Here is a 12996-nt window from a genome sequence, read left to right as displayed (position 1 = left end):
ACTTCTAATATTCTTCTAATCTGAATAGTGGATTAACATTATGTATGTAGCATTGATATTACAGATCTTACCTGTGATCCGAACATTTCTAGTTTATTCTTTAACCTCTTAATGCAGTGCTGATTAAATGCTTTGCTAAAATCCAAATAAGCGATGTTGAAATTATTCCCTGAATCCATCTGAACTATGTATTAATAAATACTTGAAAAAGGGGAAGATCTATTAATAGCTAACCTTTTTTTGTCTTGGTTAAACATGATTTTCCTTTTAAAAAAATTTTGCTGTGTTGTTTCCTTCAGAATTCTATTTCTATTTTTATGACTGTGTATTGTTCTCTTTATTACTGCCTTCATGATTTCCCTAACTTTGAAGTCAGACTGAATGGTCTGTTGTTACCTATTTCACTCTTAATTCATTAGCACTTCTCCAGTTCAAAGAAATGTTTCCTGAGTCTAATAATACCCTCATAATTAATCTTTAATGGTTCAATGCACTCATTTCATATTTGTTTGGCCTCACAGTCTCTTCTCATTATTAAAGGCCTTTTTTCTGTAAAGATCAGAGCAAAGTACCTGTTCAGTTCATAAGCAACATCAGCTTGATGAGTTATCTGAGACTTTCATGCATTTGTTACACAAGGGTCTGATCTGATTTGTTCTCTTTGTATTCACATCCATGAAAAACTACTTTTTTTTGTATATCCAGCAGTCTTTCATGCATAACTTTTTTGCCAGTTTAACTTTTTTTCTGGTACTATTATAGAACAACTTGTTGCTGTTATAGGCTTCTGTAGTGTTCATTGATCTGTAACTTTCCATGCCATCTTTTTCTGCTCTTTTAAAGTGGCCACTCATTATTCATTTATCTCTGCTTCCTCCCTATACAAAATTTTCCTAATGGTATATAAACATTCCATGGCTTCTGTGACTATTGCTTTAAAGATATGCCATAATTCCAACATATTTACCTGTGTTCTGTTTTCTATTTAAGATGTTCGAAGCCCAGACTGAAAGTTTTTGTTAGCGCCACTTTAAGGTCCCTGCATTGATCTTTTTTGACAGTGGCGTAACGCAGAGATTTCGATTCTCTGATGAAGTCCCTGGTTGAGGATCTTCCCTTTTTTGAAGACAACATGCAGTGTTGACCGTTGAGATTTCCTCTTTCTTTCTTTGAGAATCTCAGAATAAGGGCCAATGGATACGATTATGCCCCTTTCACTTTTGCACTTTACTCCCAATCATGGTCATTCTCACAGAGCTCATCAGTGAGGGTCTCCACAGCTGAAAGGATCTCTTGCATTCATAAATTTTAGAGGAGGATCTCTGCCTTTTCTTTCTCCTCCTTCTGTTGGCTTAGTTCTTTAGTCAATTCTTCCACATCTTCATTGGAAAGCTGCTGTCCTTGGTTATCCAACAGCTCTGTTACATCTTTAGCTGTAACCTCGTCTAATCCTGTTTCTTGTGCCAGCCTGCTATTGTCTTCAGCAGTGTTCTCCGCTGGCTCTAATCCTGTGAAATCATGCATAAATTGTTCATGATTTCACAGTATGCATGGTGTGGTGATGAGTGATTGATGAGCAAAAGTTCGATATTGCTAGCAGTTTGAGCATTTCATCTGAATGTGCGTACCCATAACAACAGAAGTTCCCGCTATGAAAAAAGTGTCTGGATCATAGTAATGAATTCAAGTTTCATCTATGGTTACCTCTGAATTTGTGTTGGGACAGTCTTGTTTGAATTCTGAACCAGTTTTACAAGACTTGTTCTTGCACAATCCATGCACCCCCTCCCCACCCCTTGCACTCTGTATTCAAAACATTTGTCACCGATTTCATTGAATAACTTGCACAATTCTTTGCATACAACATGATGGACTTGTTCATAGGACATGCTTAGTGGCTTTACTGTATTTATGACCCTGTCAGATGGGCTTATAAAATCAAGTCATGAAACTTGGGTTCATCTTTGGTGACTTTACAACCCCTTTTAAACTGAACAATCCAGTTCTTAAAGGTACTATATAATGGACATGGAAAGTCATTGTGTAATGTCTCCATCATATCCTTTGGCTAGTCTGACTTAGCCCTTGTCAAATATATGAAAATTCTGGATTTTCAAAATCTCATATTGTAGAGAATGCTAGTATTAAAAGTGTGCAAATACCAAAATATTAAGTGAGATTAGTCAGTGACTAAACTCACTTAGCCCTTACTAGATATATGAAAAGACTGGATTTTCAAATCAAAATCTAACATCGTAGAGAACTGCTTATAGTAAAGTGCATAATTGCCAAAAGATTATTTATTGTTCTATTGGAATGGTGAAGCAGTGTTACTGCTTTGACAATTATAGTGTTACTGCTCATCCTGGTAAAGTTTAGCTAGTGATAAATAAACATATCAATAAAGATAAATTCTATTTCACAACTGCAGTTCAGCATATCTTTTGGGCTATAGAGTGTTCTGCTAGTCTAATTTTCAGATAGTATCTATAAAGCACTGCTGAATTTATCATGTATATGCATCATAAAGGTTTGGAATATTAGAATTTAGCCAAAAAAAAAAAAAAAAAAATTCTGTGGTGGCAGCAGTTTTTGTTAATTATATTACAATTATGGGGAAAAAACTTTGCACTGTAACTTTCTGAAGCAGCATGTTGTTTCCTGATGTCAGTGAACTTGTTCTGTAATATGACTGAGCAGTTTATTGAAAATCAAATTGCTTAACATATTTCTCTCTTTCATTCTCTAAGTTGTTCATAATCACATTTATAGTGGCTGTCATTCAAATTGAACACCATATAAATTTTAAAGCGGGCAAAATTAATTAATCCAATCATTCGAAGGATTTTCTATCTGATTCCAACTTGTTTCTGCTTACACAGTAATCTCTGCAGGACTGAGTCATGCTTTACTGAAATCCAAGTAGATGTCAAAGTTGTTACCTACATCCAGCTCATGAGTGGCTCTGTTAAAATAGCTAACCAGGTTGGTTAAACATGATTTTCTCTTTGCAAAACCATGCCATGTTTCCTTCAGAATTCTCTTTCTATTCTAAATGATCCTGAATTGCACTTTTCATCATTGCTTCCATGATTTTCCTTACCATAAAATCAGACTGACTGATTAGTAGTTACCCACTATACTTGTTTCATACCTTGACTTAGTGACCTAAATCATTAGGCCACTGAAAATTTTACTTTTTATGACCAGGTTTTGCCGCATTATAGCCTTAGTTGCTAATGCGCCAATAAAACCCAAGCAACAAACAACAACAACAACAGTAGTTACCCACTTCACTCTTAGAATCACCGTAATGTATTGATGATAAATTGGCACTTATCCAGTCTAAGGGAATCTTTTGTGATTCCAGTGACAGCTACATAATTAACATTAATAGTTCAGTGCATCCTCTTTCCACTTTCCTCACAATTTTTTTTATGAAAACCCCAAACAAAAGAGGTATTAGAACCCATAGTATTTAGTACCGTGCTTGGGTTGCAGGTTGAGAAGATGAAAGAAGATAATTGTTAACATTAGACTTGAACATTCTGTAGAATGTAATTTTCAGGAAATACATATGAAGGAAGGTTGTTCCAGAAAACCGCAGTTGAATGAATAAACGAGGAAGGTGAAAAGTTGGTTCTGTGAGTTTGAAGTTGGACAGTAAATGGATGTTGGCTGGTGGCAACACATGTTCGGACTGTTTTGAAAGAGAGAGCGGGAATTATAGAAGCCAATTCAGAAGGACAGTGCCGATGGAAATATCCGTAGAAAAGGCATGCAGCAGAAACAGTATGTCTATGAGACAGCGAGTAGAGAGACTCTGTTAGAGAGGAGTCATTGATTAACCTAACTACCCTCTTCTGAATGGAATCTAGAAGCCTGAGAGAGGTTTTGGTGGCACCTCCCCAGATGTGGGAGCAATATTACATGGTAGGGCGGATTTGCGATTTGTACAGCGTGAACAGCTGTTTGAAAGAAAAGTAAGAGCGAAAGAGGAAACCAAGTTTTTTGGATGCAGAGGAAGCAATATTTGTAATGTGCTTGTGCCAAGAAAGATTAGAAGTCAGGGTAATCCCCAAAAGAGATATATCATTTTGCCTAGAAATCGGAATGTGTCACCAAAGATAGAATCCTTTTTGCAAGATATAAGACAAGACTGAGTTTTAGAAGGATTGAAATCAACTAAATTCTCTTTGCCCCACTGGAGAATTAATTACCTGTAGATTGGCATTTAAGAAATTGTTAGCGGATATTCGAGAAGTTGAAGCTGATTGAGCAGGGCAAGGTTTCTCAAAATGGAAAGTGGAATGCAATGTGCCATCATTGGCAAAACTATGGATAGGATTTCCAGTCAGTGGAAGAAGGTCATCAATATACAAGAAGAAAAGAGTGGGGGGAAACAACTGAACATTGGGGGACACCGGCATTAGTGGAGAAGTTAGAAGACCGATATCCATCTACCATCACCCTCATTGAGCGATCAGAGAGAAAACTGGATAACCAATTACAAAAAACAGTTGGCAAACCATAAGATGGAAGCTTGTTTAGAAGACCTTTATGCCAAACACGATTGAAAGCCTTTGAGATGTCAAGAGCAACTGCTTGTGTTTCACTGAACTTTTCCATTGAATTTGTCCATAAATGGGTAACATAAGCCAGAATATCACCAGTGGATCGACACTGACGAAACCCATACTGGTGATCGTTGATCAGACAGAAGATTTCTAGGTAGTTTAAGAGTTGGCAGTTAATTGATTTCTCCATTACTTTAGAAAGAGTAGAAGTAATTGCAATGGAACAAAAATTGGATGGGAGGGATTTGTCACCCTTTTTAGGAACTGGCTGGATATGAGCAAATTTCCAAGCAGAAGGAAAAACACCTTTGGAATAAGAAAGTGAAAAAAGGCGGCAAAGAACAGGAATAAGTTCAGAAGCACAGGTTTTGAGAACAAGTGGAGCACTACCATCAGGACCTGGAGCTTTCGTAGCATCAAGATTCGTAAAAATCCTTCTGACATCCTTTTGACGTAAGACCACAGGAGGCATTGAATGGAGCGTGTTGGGATAGGTGGGAGGTGTTTTACCAAGATAATTAACACATGAGTTGGAACAAAAATGGGATGCTAGCAGGTCAGCTTTATCCTTGGCCGAAGAGACAACAGAACCATCTGGTTTTGACAGAGGTGGGAGAAGAGATGGGCAAAAGTTGTGGCCAATAGCTTTGGCAAGAGACCAGAATGCTCAGCTACCATTAGGGCAAGAAGCAAGTTTTCTACTCTTAGTCTGATCAAAATCTAGTTTGGACTGATTAATAACTGCTTTACAATTGTTGCGAGCTTTGGTGTAGGCAGAAAATGAAACTGAAGAATTTGAAACAAACCATTTGCGATATGCAAAACATCTTCTCTTGAACAGCTTTAGCACATTTATTGGAAAACCAAGATTTAGATAAAGGATGAGATTTTAAAGTGGTGTGGAATAAAGGATTCCATTCCTACAAGAATAATTTCACTGACACGATCTGAGCAAATGTTACATCAGAAGGTTTGAACAGTAATCCGACCAAGGAAAAGAAGAAAAGAAATCTCGCAGGTCATCCCATTTTGCATTCTTGTAATGCCAAACAACACGAGGTTCGGAATAGCCATGAGATAAAGTTTCCATTGGAGAAGAGACAATCACCAAGTTGTGATCTGAGGTGCCTAAAGGACCACTCACTTCGACCTGTACTTAGAAAGGTTGTTTGTGAGAAAAAGATAAAGCGTGTTGGCTGTATGGTTAGGATTGTCTGGTATTCTTGTAGGCAAATGAACAGTCTGTGCAATGTCATTAGTAATTTCAAAAGCCTCAGCATCTTGACCAGCTGAGTCGGTGTGACTAGAAAACGGAACCAACTGGCGTTGTGAACATTAAAATCACCAAGGAAAATTACCTCACTGTTAGGAAAGTTGGACTGGAGAAAGTCAAGTTACAAAGAGAGTAAGTCAAAAAGCTCCAAGTGATTAGTGGAGTTGGGAAAATGGTAGAGACAGCAGATGAATTTGACACAACGAAGTAGAGAGATTTCCAGAGAAGATCGAAAAGAGGAGATTCCAAATTACCAAGTCTCTGACAGGGAATATCGGAATGGAAATATGCACAAGTACCACCTTTGAGGCGAAAGGAATCGTACAGCGAATAATTTGGGCAACTGAGATGAGCAGTAGTTGAATCAACCAATAACTGAGATTCTGTCAGAAATAGTACATGGGGTTTGGCAGACTGCAAGTGGAAATGGACATCGTTGAGATTAGAATTGAGACCATGTATATTTGTGAAATGAACTAGGAATTGTTTACCAGGTATATGCCATCAACCAAAGGTGCTTTGCTTATTTTTAGGCTTGAAAGTTTTTGTAATAAATTAATCTTCTTAAATTTCAATATCACTAAGTTCATGCTTTTTCTACCTCAACTCGTGCAATTATATCAATGAAAGTACTGGTTTAATTCATTATTCATGGATCTATTTTGATTCATTCTTCTATTTGTACTCACATATGTGAAAAATTCTCTTTTCCTGACCTTTTTTTAAGAATTATAGTATAACTTTAAAGCTATAGTCAGAGAAGCCTTAAATGTACATATGCCATTCAGGAAATACAATATAAGATTTCCAAGATGGATGAATAAAAGCTAGAGCTACAGATTGATCTGTAACAGCACCACAGAAAACCTTTATGTGGCAAAGGCATATTATGAAAAATTGCTGTCTAAGAAGACGGTGATTTCTTAATTAATACTCATAATTAAAACCCAGTCCTTTGCCTTTAACAATTGTTACCTCTGTTCTCATACAACTTAGAATTCGGTGATCACACCCTTCTAATAGTTTTTGTACTAGTCCTATCACCCCAGGGGCGCACATCTAGTGAGGGCGCCTCCGTAGCCAGGTGGGAAGGAGCAGCAGTGCGTAGCACACGCTTCTTGATTAGACCAGGGTTCGAGCCCATCACCACCAAATACGGGGGATGCGGAAAGGTCAGGGAATGACCACCGCATATTCCTGGAGCAATATGGCCTTAGTTGCTAATGCTCCTAAAAACCAAATAACAACAACAACAAACATCTTGTGAGTGTGGGCTTGGCACACCCAGGGTCCTGAGCTGGATATCATCATTCTTCTCTCTCTCTCTCTCAGAATATTTTTTGGTACCATATGGCTAATAATAATGTCATCTGGTTAATGAGTGAAGATCAGTCTTGCCCGTGGTACTATCCCTAACATGCTGATTCAAATAACGATCATCTAATTGATTTAAAATTTTATTCCCTGTGGTAAATTCCCCTCCCAATTGCTCCAATCAGTTAGGGGCAAATTGAAATCACTCATAATAAGACATTTACACTTTCTTGCCCATTCTGTTTGTATGTAGGGGTTCTGATCTGTAGATTATTCCCACTCTCATTGCACATTTGTTTTCAGCTAACTCATACTGCACTGATTCTCTATTAGCCTGTACAATTTCCAATTTGTGAAAGCCTATGTTGCATTCAGGCAAGGTGCAGTTGTGCTTTTGATAAAAATCATGATGCCGCCAACCCGTCTATCTTTCCTATCCATACTAAATACAACGTACATAAAATAGTGAAACTTATCCTATATTCTGGATGATACTATGCTTCCATTAACCCTATTATGTTAGGGTTAGTTGTCCTAACCAGGAGATCAAATTCACTCATTTTGTTGATGACACTCCTGACTTTACTCTATATGTAGTTGACACTAAATGTTCTTAAACAGTTAAGGTGAATCTTCCAGCAATCAACGGATTTCTGGAACAAACTTCCATTTGTTGTATGGAAGTTGATAATTTAAATAAATTCAAGGAAAAACTGGACAAACTTTTGGAGCAAATGGATGGGTGAAATGGGATATTTTTTTTTTTTAGCCGATGCTGCATAAACTCGTTTTCTTGTATCATATGCCTCTACTAATGCTAATAATAATGCTAATCTGAAATCCGGCCTACTGTGGAATATTGTTGCTGCATCATGAGTGGTGATCTCTATAAACCTCTTTCAGGCTTTTAGACTTCATTCAGAAGAGGGCAGTTAATTTAATTCATTATCCATCTCTTACAGAGCCTGTCTACTTTCTGTCTCATAGACATTCAGTTTCTGCTGCATGCCTTTTCTTTAGATACTTCCATGGGCACTGTTGTCCTGAATTGGCTTCTGTAATTCCCACTCTCTCTCTCTTCCCACCCAGTCATAATGTGTGAAACAACCGTTCAGCATCCTTTTATTATCCAGTTTCAAACTCACTGAACCAACTTTTTTTCTTCCTCATTTATTCCTTCAGCTTCCACTTTCTGGAATGACTTATTTTCACACACATTTCCAGAAAATTAGTCTGCAGAAATTAAGTCTTATGTCAACATGTATCTTCTTTCATTTTCTTCCTCTTGACACTTCTAAGTGCTATATTTTCTTGATCAACCCACACACTTCTAAATACTATAGGTTCTAAAATTCCTTTTTTTTTTTGGTGTTTCCATATGTATAAAAAACCTCATGTTAGTACACTATGATCACTGACACTTAGTGGCAGTGATCTTAGTGTACTATCTTACATTCTTAATAATTTAACTTTAATTTTAATTTACTTTTGAACTACTGTTAAGCAATAAGAACTATGGCTTTATTATTGAGAGACTCTAAAATTTACACCGAAACCATTCTGCTTTATGGAGCTAAAAATATATGCTGTCACTTCATTTGTCCCATGTTGTAGTAGTAGTAGTAGTAGTGGCATGTGATGCAAGAAAGCAAGTGAATGAGCTTATGCAGCATCAGTCAAAAAAAAAAAAAAAAAAAAAATCGCACCATTCCCTCCATATGCCTGTCCAGTTCCTCCTTAAATTTATTTAACCTATCAACTTCCACGACGACAGATGGAAGTTTGTTCCAGCAATTAACCACCCGCTGGCTAAAGGCAAATTTCCACACATCTATTCTACATCTGCCTTTTCTTAATTTGAATTTATGCCCCCTTAGTTCGTAATCTGAACAAGTGGAATGATCCCATCAGAATTCAGCTTGCTCCATTCAAGGCCTTATACACCTCAATCAGATCACTGTGCAGGTGCCTAGTCTCCAGCAACTACAATTTGCAGAACTTAAGCCTCTCTTGGTAAGAGGATCCCTTCTTTCCCCTCACCAATCTTGTTGCCGTTCTCTGTACACGCTCAAGCAAATCTACATCCTTCCTAAAATAAGGCCTCCAGACCCGTACACAGTACTCAAGGCGTGGCCTGACCATTGCCTTATACAGAGGGACAATCACCTCCTTTTCCCTGCTAGCAAAATTCCTATATATCATTGACAAAACCCCATGACTTGCCCTGGCAGCCTGTCTGCATTGCTCAGAAAACTTCATATCTGACTGTACAATTACTACCAGGTCTTTTTCATTTTCTACCACCTTAAGTGTAGTACCACACAGTTGGTACGTTTCTCTGGAGTTACTTCTACCCATATGCAGTACTTTGCATTTGTCAAGGTTAAACTTCAGTTGCCACTTCTTTGCCCATCTTCCCAAATTATCTAGATCCTGTTGCAGTAGCACACTGCCATTACTGTCATTAACAACCCTGCCAACCTTTGTATCATCTGCAAACTTCGACATTAAGCCTGATATACCTTCATCAATATCATTGATAAATATACAAAACAACAAAGGACCCAACACCGAACACTGTGGGACTCCACTAATAACATTAGTCCACGAAGAGCAGCACCCATTAATTACCACCTTCTGTCTTCTCCCACTCAACCATCCTTTTATCCATTGTAGCAACTTACCCTTAATACCAATTCTGCTCCAATTTGTACAATAGTCTTCCGTGTGCAACAGTGTCAAAAGCTGTCCTGAAATACAAATATGTGATATCAAAATTATTTTTTGCATCCAGTTCCTTTGTAACCACATCATAATATCCTAACATCTACATACATGTTAGATGAACATCAGTTTGTGAGAGTGTTTTGGTAAAAGGAAATAAACTTCCCATGTTATTTGGTTATTGGAAAAAAAAATCCCTCAAAAAATCATCATTGAATTTTTTAAATAAGTTATGTGGTCAAACACCTTTTCAAATTGACAGCAAATAAGTTATATTACTACTATTCTTTATATTTTGTTTAGCAGCTTTTCTGCAATAGCACATTTTTTTATTCAGACAACTTCTAGTACTGCAGAGATGCTATTGAAGCCATTCTTTTTGCTAACCTGTAGTTTTATTTTTTGTACTGTACTGAGAGCTCTTTGACCCTCATGCTATTTTTTTATTTTATTTTTTCTAATATTGTAATGCTGTTTCTTTACATAGAACTATAAATAAACTATTTATTTATTCTATTTTTTTGCTTACATTTATTCTTTTGCATGCCAAAATGAAATTTTGAATTTTTATATAATTATAAAAATTATATACAATAGAGTGTCGATAATCCAAACTAATTGGGACCAGGGTTAATTCGAACTTCTGATTTGTTCAGATTTTCAAACTTATCAAAAATACTGTTGTGGAGACTAAAATAAAAGTTTAGTAAGTTTATAAATAAAAACACTGGCTTTAAAATTTGAGGGACTGCCTAATTTTTTGTTAAAAGCTAGTGCATTTTCACACAAAGGTTGACATATGGGTTCTCCTGTACTTCGTCTCTGTGTGAACCACAAATAAACAGAACCTTTGAGGTATGGATCATTAGCTGTTCTCATAGTTGGTTTTTTTTTTTTTTTTTTTTTGCACCATCATTTGAATCAAGTTTTGATGCGAACCTTAGAAATTTTTCTTTGTTGTTTTTAATGTCTGTTTTGGTGGTTGACTTTCCAACCTCGTAAAATTTTGCTAACAAAGACTCACTTTCTCCCTTTAAAAGTCTGTTTAAAATCTCAATCTTGGATTCAATTGGTAAAAATTTCTACTTCCTTTTAAAAGACAAAGAAACCTACAGTACTGTAAAATAAAACTCTGTAAAAATTCTGTTCAGAATCTTTTTACTCCGTATCTCACTTGCGAGATACGAGACATTGTGTTAGTTACAATTTCTGCGTGCCATGTTCTTTGTTATTGATTGACACTTAATGTTTTTTTACTGTTTTTGCTTTTACAACTTCCAAAAAAAAGTCAGTGAACAGAAATATCAGATTACAAAGTGTGTTGAATAACAGATTACAAAGTGTTATGTTTAGTTAGTACTGTATGTATATTAGAGAGAGAGAGAGAGAAAATCTTTATTGTACACTATAGATACAATAATGTGCCTGCCAGAGCTGGGAGGCCAGGGGCTTGACAAAGATATAGGGTAATATAAAAATATGTACAGTATAACAAAAAAATAGCATAACATTAAATTAACTTAAAAACATAGTATTAACCATTCAATAGATATGAGTATAAGGCAGATATACACCAAGATATGTACACGTTCATATGTACAAAGCACATATTTCAGAATATTCACACAAGTCAGAATATTTCACAGTGCCAAATTGATGTTCGGTATAGCATTTTCTTGTGAAACAGTTCATCGATTTGCGTTCTGTGCCTCATAGGAGATAGCAAGTGGAGATATCAGTAACAGTCAACATCAGGGGCCAAACAAAAGGGGAACAAGTTCGGCCAACGAGCGCCTGTAATTGCGATCCAAAGCGAATTTCAGGAGATCAACTCCGATCGTTAGCAGGGCTTGTATTGTAGGAAGTACTTGGCCAGGTAGGAATCTGTCACTGATCTTCAGCCTGTTCCATTGTAGCTGAAGAAGAGGGGTGGCTCGTAAGGAAGGAAGTGGAACATGCTACTGACATATATCCCAGAAGTCAGGGGAGTTAATTTTGCCAACCAGCATTTTGACTGCGGTCACAGTTCTCCTCATGCCGATTATTTGAGGCAGCCACAGGATTTGAAGTTGGTCGGCCATGCTGGTAGTCCTCTGTTAGGGGGGGGGAGTCGATGTTTGCGGGTTGCCCACTTAGTATCCAGTATTCACTGGCGAGGATGGGCTTCATGAGAGAAGGTACTGCGGAGGCCCATATTTCAGAGGTATACAGAAAGGTAGGATACATAATGGTTTCCAGATATCTGATTGTGGTTCTTGTGTCTGAGTTATGGAGAAGATGTTGACGGGCAATCCAGCGCATTCGGCTGATCTTGCGTAGAACACATTCAATGTGACAGTTGAACCTAAGGTTTGGGTCAAAGGTTACACAGAGATCTTTGTGTTTAATTACACTTGGAATAACTGCACCCTCCAGTGAGGGTCGTATGAATGTGGGACACTTCTTGAGAGAAAAAAACCATAATAACGGATTTTTGAGGGTTCAGTTTAAGACCGAAATGGTTGAGATGGCTACAGAAAGCTGTGATCTTATTACAGATTTCCGAAGTGATCACTCCTCTGTCGGCTGATAGTGGTATTTCTGTTAGGAACTTTATATCGTCGGCATAGATAATAACATCATCTCTGTTACACACAAACGGAATAAGGAGGGCGGTAAAAAGTAACCCCGATAAAATGCCATCTTGTGGCACACCTGCATTGATGGATCGGGTATAGGAGAGGTTGCGATGATTGAGGTACACTGTTCTATTCCAGAGGAGCGAGTGCAGAAAAGTGAAAACGTCACCTTTGATCCGAAAGTAATTGGTTAGGAGATTCAGAAGGGCTGAGATGTTCAGGCTATCAAAGGCAGCTTTGATATCAGCATAAACAACCGCCATTTCTGATCTGGCCTCAAAAGCATTTAGAATTTCTGTTTGGACTGCCAGAAGGTTGGAGACAGTTGATCTGTTAGGGAGAACATAATGGAGTTGCTTTGATGGTTGTGGAAGAAGATGGCATGTTATATGCGGAAGAAGGACTTTTTCCAGTAGCTTTAGGAGCGTGGATGCAGTGGATATCGGTCTATAGTGCTTCGGCTGGCTTGATAGTTGAACTTTAGGTAGTG

General features: G+C 37.4%; 1 protein-coding gene across 1 annotated transcript in view; it reads left to right on the top strand.

Annotated features, from left to right (window-relative positions):
- LOC150085411 (attractin-like protein 1) overlaps positions 1-12996 on the top strand; it is a 310470-nt gene that overhangs the window by 20430 nt on the left and 277044 nt on the right. The window lies entirely within an intron of this gene.

The sequence above is a fragment of the Mastigoproctus giganteus genome, chromosome 5, assembly GCF_048544385.1.
Source record: "Mastigoproctus giganteus isolate SK-2022 chromosome 5, ASM4854438v1, whole genome shotgun sequence".
In the NCBI taxonomy this organism is placed as follows: Eukaryota; Metazoa; Arthropoda; class Arachnida; order Uropygi; family Thelyphonidae; genus Mastigoproctus; species Mastigoproctus giganteus.
This window is presented reverse-complemented; position numbering and strand designations above follow the sequence as displayed.